At 45.6% G+C, this 8,054-nt stretch overlaps 1 long non-coding RNA gene across 2 annotated transcripts; it reads left to right on the forward strand.

Annotated features, from left to right (window-relative positions):
* Positions 1 to 348: 348 nt before the first annotated feature.
* Positions 349 to 4,392, forward strand: LOC116892859. Of its 2 annotated transcripts, none has more exons than XR_004386981.1 (2): positions 349 to 930; positions 3,279 to 4,392. It is a non-coding gene; the product is annotated as an uncharacterized LOC116892859 (long non-coding RNA). The 2 variants fall into 2 exon arrangements; XR_004386980.1 differs by having other exon boundaries at positions 349 to 578.
* Positions 4,393 to 8,054: the final 3,662 nt, after the last annotated feature.

The following is an 8,054-nucleotide window of genomic DNA, read 5'->3' on the forward strand; positions in this document are numbered from 1 at the left end:
GATCTGGTCCCTCTTTTGGATTAAAAGCCCCCAGTGGCAGGCTTTGTTTGCAGAGGTCGCTGTCTTTCCCAGTTTTCATTCTCTACTTTTCCCCCAGTGATGCTCACAATGCGCTCATTTTACTTCTGGTTCCTTGCATCTGTGGAGCCCACACACAGTAAAGGGACCGCAGGTCTAGCGGATGCTTGGAGTGCGCCTCTCTATTCCAGTTTGACAGTTGGGTGTACCTACGGGCGCAAGCCCGGCGCCAGAGAACCCCAGCCGCCTAAGCGCTGCTGCGCCCCTGGGCTTCGTGGCCGGGTGGGAGCGCTAACTGAGATATGCACTAGGGTAACCGGGCGCAAAAAAAGGGAACCGGGCACCGGGCACCAGCGCTCGATTTTCCGAGTCCTACTTTCTTTTCGGAGCCCGCTGGGATATGTAGTTCCTTCTCTCGTCGTCCAACTCTGGGAGCAAACGTGACTTAAGGATCTAAAACTACAAGTCCCTGCATCCCCTGCGACGAAGGCGGTGAGGCAAGGTACAAGGCTTTGTGGTGCTCGGCGTTTGTGAGATCAACAAAGACAGCTTTGGAAAAGGTGCTTTCTCTGTACGGGGTGGTTATTTGCACACTGCCCGCGTTCTGTGTAATCCTCACCACAACCCTGCCATGCACTATTGTACCAAACTCAAAGAAACTGCTTGCCCAACACTACAAAGCTGCCCAGTGATAGAGATGGCACTGAACCCAGAGCTCTGTCTTTCCATTACAAAGCATGCCTCAGTGCTCCGTGTCAAAGGGAGATAAGCTTGGCTAGCCAAAAGAGAAAAAGAATGTAACCAGCTGGGAAGTGGTGGGAATATAAATGTTAATTAGATAGGACGAGGAATTAAGAGAAGTTAAAAGCAAGTGCGATTCTTAGGGGCTGGATGGGACCTTTTCTTTGTTTGGTGAGTGGATGGGTGGTTTTTGTTGTTGTTGTTGTTGTTTTTTTTTTTTTTTGGTTTTTTTTTTTTTTGAAACAAGTTCTCACTACTGTTGTAGTAGTTTCCAGCTTCTGATTCTCTGCCTTTTGTCTGCTGGCATTACAGATGTGTTCCACCAAGTCCAGCTAAGGGTCTTAAATGGACACTTGGAATTGACCTTGAATTATTTGAGATACTGCATGACAGACAAGCACATTAACAGAGACAACTAAGTGCTTGGTAACTGTGCTTTTTTTTTTTTTTTTTTTTTTTTTTTTTAAACAAACCAACTAACTCTGGCATTTGAAGTACAAGCTTTTATGCCTTCCCACCCTTTAGCTGAGGTGCTCAAGACGTTATTTTGTCAAAAGCACGTGTTAACTCTTATTGTCTTGGTGGCTTTAGAAAGCACCTTCTCTTAGCATTGGGAGTGGAGCTCCATGGTAAAGTACTTTATCATTCTCTTTCTCATTCTCATTCTCAACTAAACTGGGTTTTTCTGGCATCTGGCTTCTAGCACAGTTGCAAAGTCCTTATCCTCTAGAGATGCACACTAAAAGTATTTGCAAATGAAACGATAGAACATCTAGATTGTGCTTTCAGACTCTCCAGCCCATCCCCCTCCCACACACAAGGAGACAGAAGGAACAATTCTGGGAACTCTTGGAAAGTGTTACCATCTGTGATGTAACATTGTTCAATTATCCACAGCTGCAGATTAGCTCAAACCTGAGGGCTTAAACACAACAGGTGTACCTCACAGCCTTTGTGGTTCAGGTATCTAAGTCTTCTGAGTTCTCCGCCCATACCATCACAGGCTAGGCTGTGTTCTCATGACCTGGAGAAGAATTCACTTCCGTGCTCCTCTGGGTTGCTAGTGAATTCACTTTAATGCGTTTGTAAGACAGCAACCAGTTTCTTGCCAGTTGGCCACTGGAAAGCCTCCACAGCTCCCAGACGGTACCTGCAGCTCCTAGAAGTTACCAGTAGTTCATTAGCACCTTGGCATTTCCCAGAATTCATTAAGCCAACAAGAAAAGCCTCCCAGCAAGCAGGCTCCATACATTAGAGCCAAATGTCCGTGTTCTATTTAGCCAGAAAGCAAATCGTAGGTTGCAAGGTGAGGGGACCAATCGGGGCTATAGACACTAGGTTAAGTCTGTCCACCAAAGTATGTAAGGGGGTCCTCTCTTATCCATCATGTTTGCTTATCTTAATATTAGACAATCCCATGTAGAAAGAAACAAAGTATTTGTTTTAAAACTATTCCTAGTGGGGAGGGTGAAGAGATGCCTCCGTTAAGAGGTGTTTTGCTCTTCTGTTAACTGTGTTATCATCCACCTCAGGTAAAGCCACCAAGCTGTCACCATCTGTGGCACTTCAAGCCAGCAGCTAGCCTTTCCTGCACTGTTAGTGATATCTTTGATGCCAGTGGTCTTCCTCTGATCTTGGCTGACTTGGTGGAGTCATTAACAAAGCGGGGTGTTTCATAAACAAAATTGGAGGTTTGTTTCTTTCACCTGAGCAGCTCAAACCATTCTAGAAGCTTCCCCGTTAGTTCTCAGAACACCTTCAGGCAGCCAACGTAGGGGATGACCCTAGCCACTGTGCAAGGCAACACATTCAGGTTCCCGGATATTTTGTGGTTTCCTGGGTGCACCTTTCAGGGCCAACATGGGTTGCCCTCAGGGTGGTCAGCTGCATAAGATCAAAGGAACAGAGTCTTGAGAGAACTCTAGGGAACTTTGGAGTAAACTCAAGACATTTCATTCCAAATAGAATATGGCAGAAAATCAGAGACCTAATTCTTTGCAACCCAGGGACTGCTTGTGTTCATGCGGATTCTCAGCATGGCTGGAAACATTTAGCTTCAAAATGCAAAATGTTTAAAGTCATACACTCAGCACACCACAAAACCAAAATGAGGTAAGGCAGGATATTTTTAATGTGAAAATCTCTTCTAATTTTTTTCAAGCAATTTTCTGTCCTCTGACACCGAAAACATTGCTTCAATGTTTATAAGCTAGCATATATTGAAAACTGGTACCACACATAAATGTAGTGAACATAGATTATTCAAAATCCCATCACCATGAAGAATCGTGATCATTCCATATAATGTATATACACTTGCTATTTAACAAAAAATGGGAATCATTGTTGAGCTGCTATTTTTAGCATGTATGCTCTCTTTTGGTGTGTGTTCGTGTGTATACGTGTATGTGGAAGCCAGAGATCAAAAGAGAGAAAGAAGGAGGGGGGAGGGGAGAGGACAGTGAACATTATTCTTTCACTTGCTGCTTAGGTCATAGCTCTCCGGTTCACTTTCCCAGCTCAAGACAAGCCCGGAGTCACCCACTGCACTGTCTTCAGATTCGGTCCCCTTTGACACAGACCGCTTCCTTTCTTTGAGCTCCTTCGTCTCAGAATCGTGGCGGAGTACAGGCCATGCATCTTGTAAGCGATCCGTTTGAGTTTGCCTACAGTCTCTTCATAATCACATTCAGCAGCAGGCTCGTGCAAGGTCCCAGCGGTGTTACACAGGAAACGGTGGCAGACAGCGGGGCAGACACCATCGTTTGGCTGCTGTGACTGAAACTGCATGGTGCTGTCTCGGTTGGCTGGCTGCTTCTGGGCCTCCAGGTCTCAGAATAAGTCCATACTCTCTGTCTACCCAAGCTGGGTAAACTAAGGTTGTTGAACAAGCACGGCCATGCCTGGGACCCTAAATTCAGATCCCAAGAAACGAAAAGGATGCACTCTGTTTTCATGGCATGCAGAGATGCAAAGGTGGTGTTGATGAATTGCAAAGTGTGCAACAGCAGCATGTGCTCTGTGTGGGCGTGCTTGTGTGTGTGTGTGTGTGTGTGTGTGTGTGTGTGTGTGTGTGTCTGCAGCAGCAGCACATGCCCTGTGTAAAGGAAAGACTCTTCTTTATCTGAGATCAAGCCAGGGGAGACCACAGGTGCACACAGCAAGGCTCTGAGGCTCCAACTGGAGCTTGGTACTGGAGTTCCTCATCCTCCCCAACCCCCACAGTCCACACCCACTTGCTAACCAAAGAGCTGAAGTGAAACAAAGAAACACTTCCCCCTTCTAGAGACAGGGCTCAGTCAGAGAGAATCCCTGAAGAACCCAAAGTGGATTTAAGAAGTTTCTGCTCTCATCTTTAAAGAAGGAATCTGGGAAGCTTGTCCTGGTGGACTCTCAGTGTATGGGAGGAAGAGGCAAGAGAATTGTTAGTTCTTTGCCATCCTGGACTCCATGAAAAGAGTATCTCAGAGAGGAAATAGATTTTGAGAAATGCTTGCTGCTACTTCTGGATTAGTAAAACCACACATGCCGCTTGCATTTCTTCTCTGGATACTTGGAAATGGCTGGCATCCTGTGGACACTTGGCACGAATAAAACTCGATTGGACTATGGACTGATACTGCCTACCTCAAAGGTTGTGAGATTTATCATCACCATCACCACCACCACCACCACAACCACCACCACCATCATCATCATCATTTTGGGGACAGTGTCTCACTATGTAGTGCTAGCTGGCCTGGAATTAGCTGCATAGACCAGGCTTGTGGGGTACGTGTACCATGATGCCAGACAAAAGAACTGGCAAAGTTGAAGCAGGTTCAAACCCCCGCTTATCTCACAATTGAGAACGCTAGGCATAGAACTACCTCTCAGACAGGTGCTACTTGTCCTGGAACAGGTAACCATGACACTCTATTGAGAGGACCATGACAACCAGTCACATAGGGACAGCACCTGAAGTCCTTCCCCATGCAAATAAAGCATCCCTAACATCCCAGACTGAGCCAACGGGGAGCATCTACCCCGGGAATCCCACCTTATCCCTAGGATGTTTATAAGGCTTCTCTCCACATGGAATAAAGTACGTGAGTTATTTCACCCAGAACTGTCTGAGGGCAGCTGTCCTAATGAGCTGTAACACCCTGGAGAAGAGTTCTCTCTTCCGGAGCTTTGGTCGATGGATCTCAGCTTCGCCCAGCAGGTAGGGCTTGCACTGTGCCAATAGCAGCCAGCTCGGCTGCCTCTGCCCCTGAGCAGCCAGCTTGCTCCATTCCAACATCCTGACATCCCAGCCAGGCAGGCACACTGCCTGACAGTGCATGGACTGTGTTCTGCCTTCCCTGAAATGCAGACAGACACAGGCTAACATGAACTCACAATAATACACCTGGCTCTGTCTCCCTGGGATTAAAGATGTGGGATTTAAGTGTGTGTGTGTGTGGCTGATATGTAGTAAGTTCACCTGCAGATGCTAATTGTGGTTTTGTCATTCCCAGTTTGCTAGTTTTATATATTATTATGTCATAATAGGAAAACACGGAGTTTGTCGGAATGTCTACTTATTCATTCAGGATTCTCAGCAATAGCCCGATCACTAAATACAGAAGGGGAAATCAGACATCTGATAACTGCATGGAAGTAAAATCTGAAGATCACTCCTACTTGAGGTATTATAAAATGAAGATTTCTGTAATTATAAATGACTCAGTAAGAAAAAGAAAACATATCTTTTAAGCATTTTTCATTTTTGAGCTTTCTGTTGTTCATATAATGTCTCCCCTTAATAAGAATGCACTTTAAAGGTGTATTTATGTATGTGGGTGTGTTGTGTGCATGCGCATTTGCACACCAGGGGAGGATATAGGATCCCCTCGGACTACAGTTATAGACAGTGGTGAGCCACCACGCGGTTGCTGGGAATTGAACAACCTGGAGGAACAGCCAGTGCTGTAACCCCAAGCCATCCTTCCAGCCCAAGAGTACATTTTTAATCTGTTCTAACATAGACTAATTTCTGGGTGTGTTTCTGAATGTAACACAGTAACTTGCACTTCAGAGATCTGACAATTTTTCTGAATAACATGGATGTAGGTTTTTTTTTTCCCCCAGTAAGCTAGGTCACTTCCTGCCTTCCTGTTTAGCTCATTTCCACACTTGGCAGGGCCGGATTCAGGTTGAATTCTGATAAAGAGAGGGTGTGTCTTTTCCAGCATCGTGCCAAAAGATGTCAGTCTGTCCAGAGATAGTGATATTCATTCTGAGCACTGGGATAAGTAGGTTTTTCCAATTTGAAGTTAGGAGTTCTCCTTTGTAATTACCAGCTACAATGAAGACTGTAACTGGTTTTAGTGCCCACCGGTGATTTCCAAGCCTGCCTCTCTCCTTTCCTGCCTGCTTCCTTCCTGTTACCTGCTCTCTTCCTCTCTCCCTTCCCTCCACCCTTTCTCCCTCTTCTTCTACCCCTCCCCCTCTTCCTTGCCTTCTCTCATGCACTCTGCTCTTTCTCTCTCTTTCTTGGCATTCTGTTATAAAGAAACATTGTCTCCATTTCATTATCAACATTCAGAACTATCTACTCTGGTTTTATCAGCATGGCTGGGCGATATTTTATATAGTGATTATAATTCGTTACCGTGGATAGCTATTTTGATATTTGAGTTGTTCCAGATCCCACTAGCAGCAGCTCTCAGCTAACTCTCCCGCCTCCCCTGTTGTTTGGTATTCCTTGAACACTTGCTTCCCTGCTGACTCAATCCAGTCTTCCAGGTTCCTGTCAGACATTTTGTCTTCACACTGCAGTCTGACATTTCTCAGACAGCTTCTAGTTTCTTTTAGTAGGAACTGCACGTATGTTTTCTCTGTGTTTCTATTTTTCTAAAAAGATTAGTACATATGTGGCACACGCATGATACACACGCATATCGATTTTCAATATTAAAAGCAATTTACTCCAACGTACACATGCAATTCCAATCCCAAGTTGTAATCTATATTCTGTGCTTTTTTTGCTTTTCACATTTGTAGCTTTCTCCTCTCATAATTCTCAATAAACTTCCTTAAGCCTAGAATGCAAGGTGAATTCTAGGAACTACAATGCCAATCTTCCAGGCAAGATGTGCCCATTGGTGAAATGGTGCCACGGCTGCTTCGGGAAAAACCAACCATTCCATGCTTGGATTTGAGACCTGATACCCAAGGGATAACACATGTCTAGTGCTGTAAACCAGTCACAGCTTGTGACTGAGAAAATCTTGGACCTCAGGGTGGTGGTCCTATTACTGCTACGTGGCTACACTAATATAACAGCAAACCACCTTTTAAATCTTTGTATTTCTACTCAGACAAAGCCTACTCTCAGCCTGAATTAGAGAATCTCTCGTTGCAGTTAATGGAGGTGAAGTGCAGGGATCCATGGCTGTCCGGGATACTGAGAATACAGACGGTTTAAAGCCCTAACGCAGACATTGACACCACTCCCTTAAGGCTCAGGCAATGCTGCAGAGTATAGAGAGGACAGCAAAGTGCCATGTTCTAAGCACATGAAAGCCATGGTAATCATGAACTCACAGCTGGGCCCACACAAGTTAGGCCTGCCCAACAGTAGACACGGATGGGGAGGGGTTCACACAACCCTACCATTTATTGGTGTCTAGCAGATTCTGGGAAAGAATAAGACATAGTACCCTGATGTGGAAACCTAAGGGTTCTTTGGAAAGTCAGGTGTGTTGGATGGTGTTTCGCTGGGGCAGACACTTGAAGGAGTGTTTTCCCTGAATTGGACACAAGGTGAAAGGACGTTTGGCTAAAGCAGACACATGAAGGGATGTTTCACTGAAGTAGACACAGGAGAGAGGATGTTCTGCTAAAGCAAGCATGCGAAAGGACATGTGATGAAGGACTCTCCACTAACAACACACATTGCCTTACATTGCATAGTTGAGCTCCATTTGTCGGGACTCCATAGAGAGAAATGCACCAAAAAGCTTCTGGTGCTGTGCAGCGGCTTCTTGCTGCTTCTGAGGATGTGGGACAATTGGCAAAGTGATGTCAGCTGGGACAAACTCACGTGCTGAGACAAGACACATGGTGAGGCAAGACCCATGGAGGACACATGATGTTTGGAGGGAGCATAAATAGGACTCAATGACTGTGAGAGGCGCTTGCTTGTAGAGCTAGCTGTGTAGCTCTTGCTGGTCTCACATCTTCGCTGTTCTTCACTCCACCTAGAGAGGCATAGGCAAGAACCCCTGGTGTCCCTGCTGGTCTGAATCCCTCCTGCTGACTAGTGCCGA

This window comes from Rattus rattus, chromosome 2 (assembly GCF_011064425.1).
Source record: "Rattus rattus isolate New Zealand chromosome 2, Rrattus_CSIRO_v1, whole genome shotgun sequence".
In the NCBI taxonomy this organism is placed as follows: Eukaryota; Metazoa; Chordata; class Mammalia; order Rodentia; family Muridae; genus Rattus; species Rattus rattus.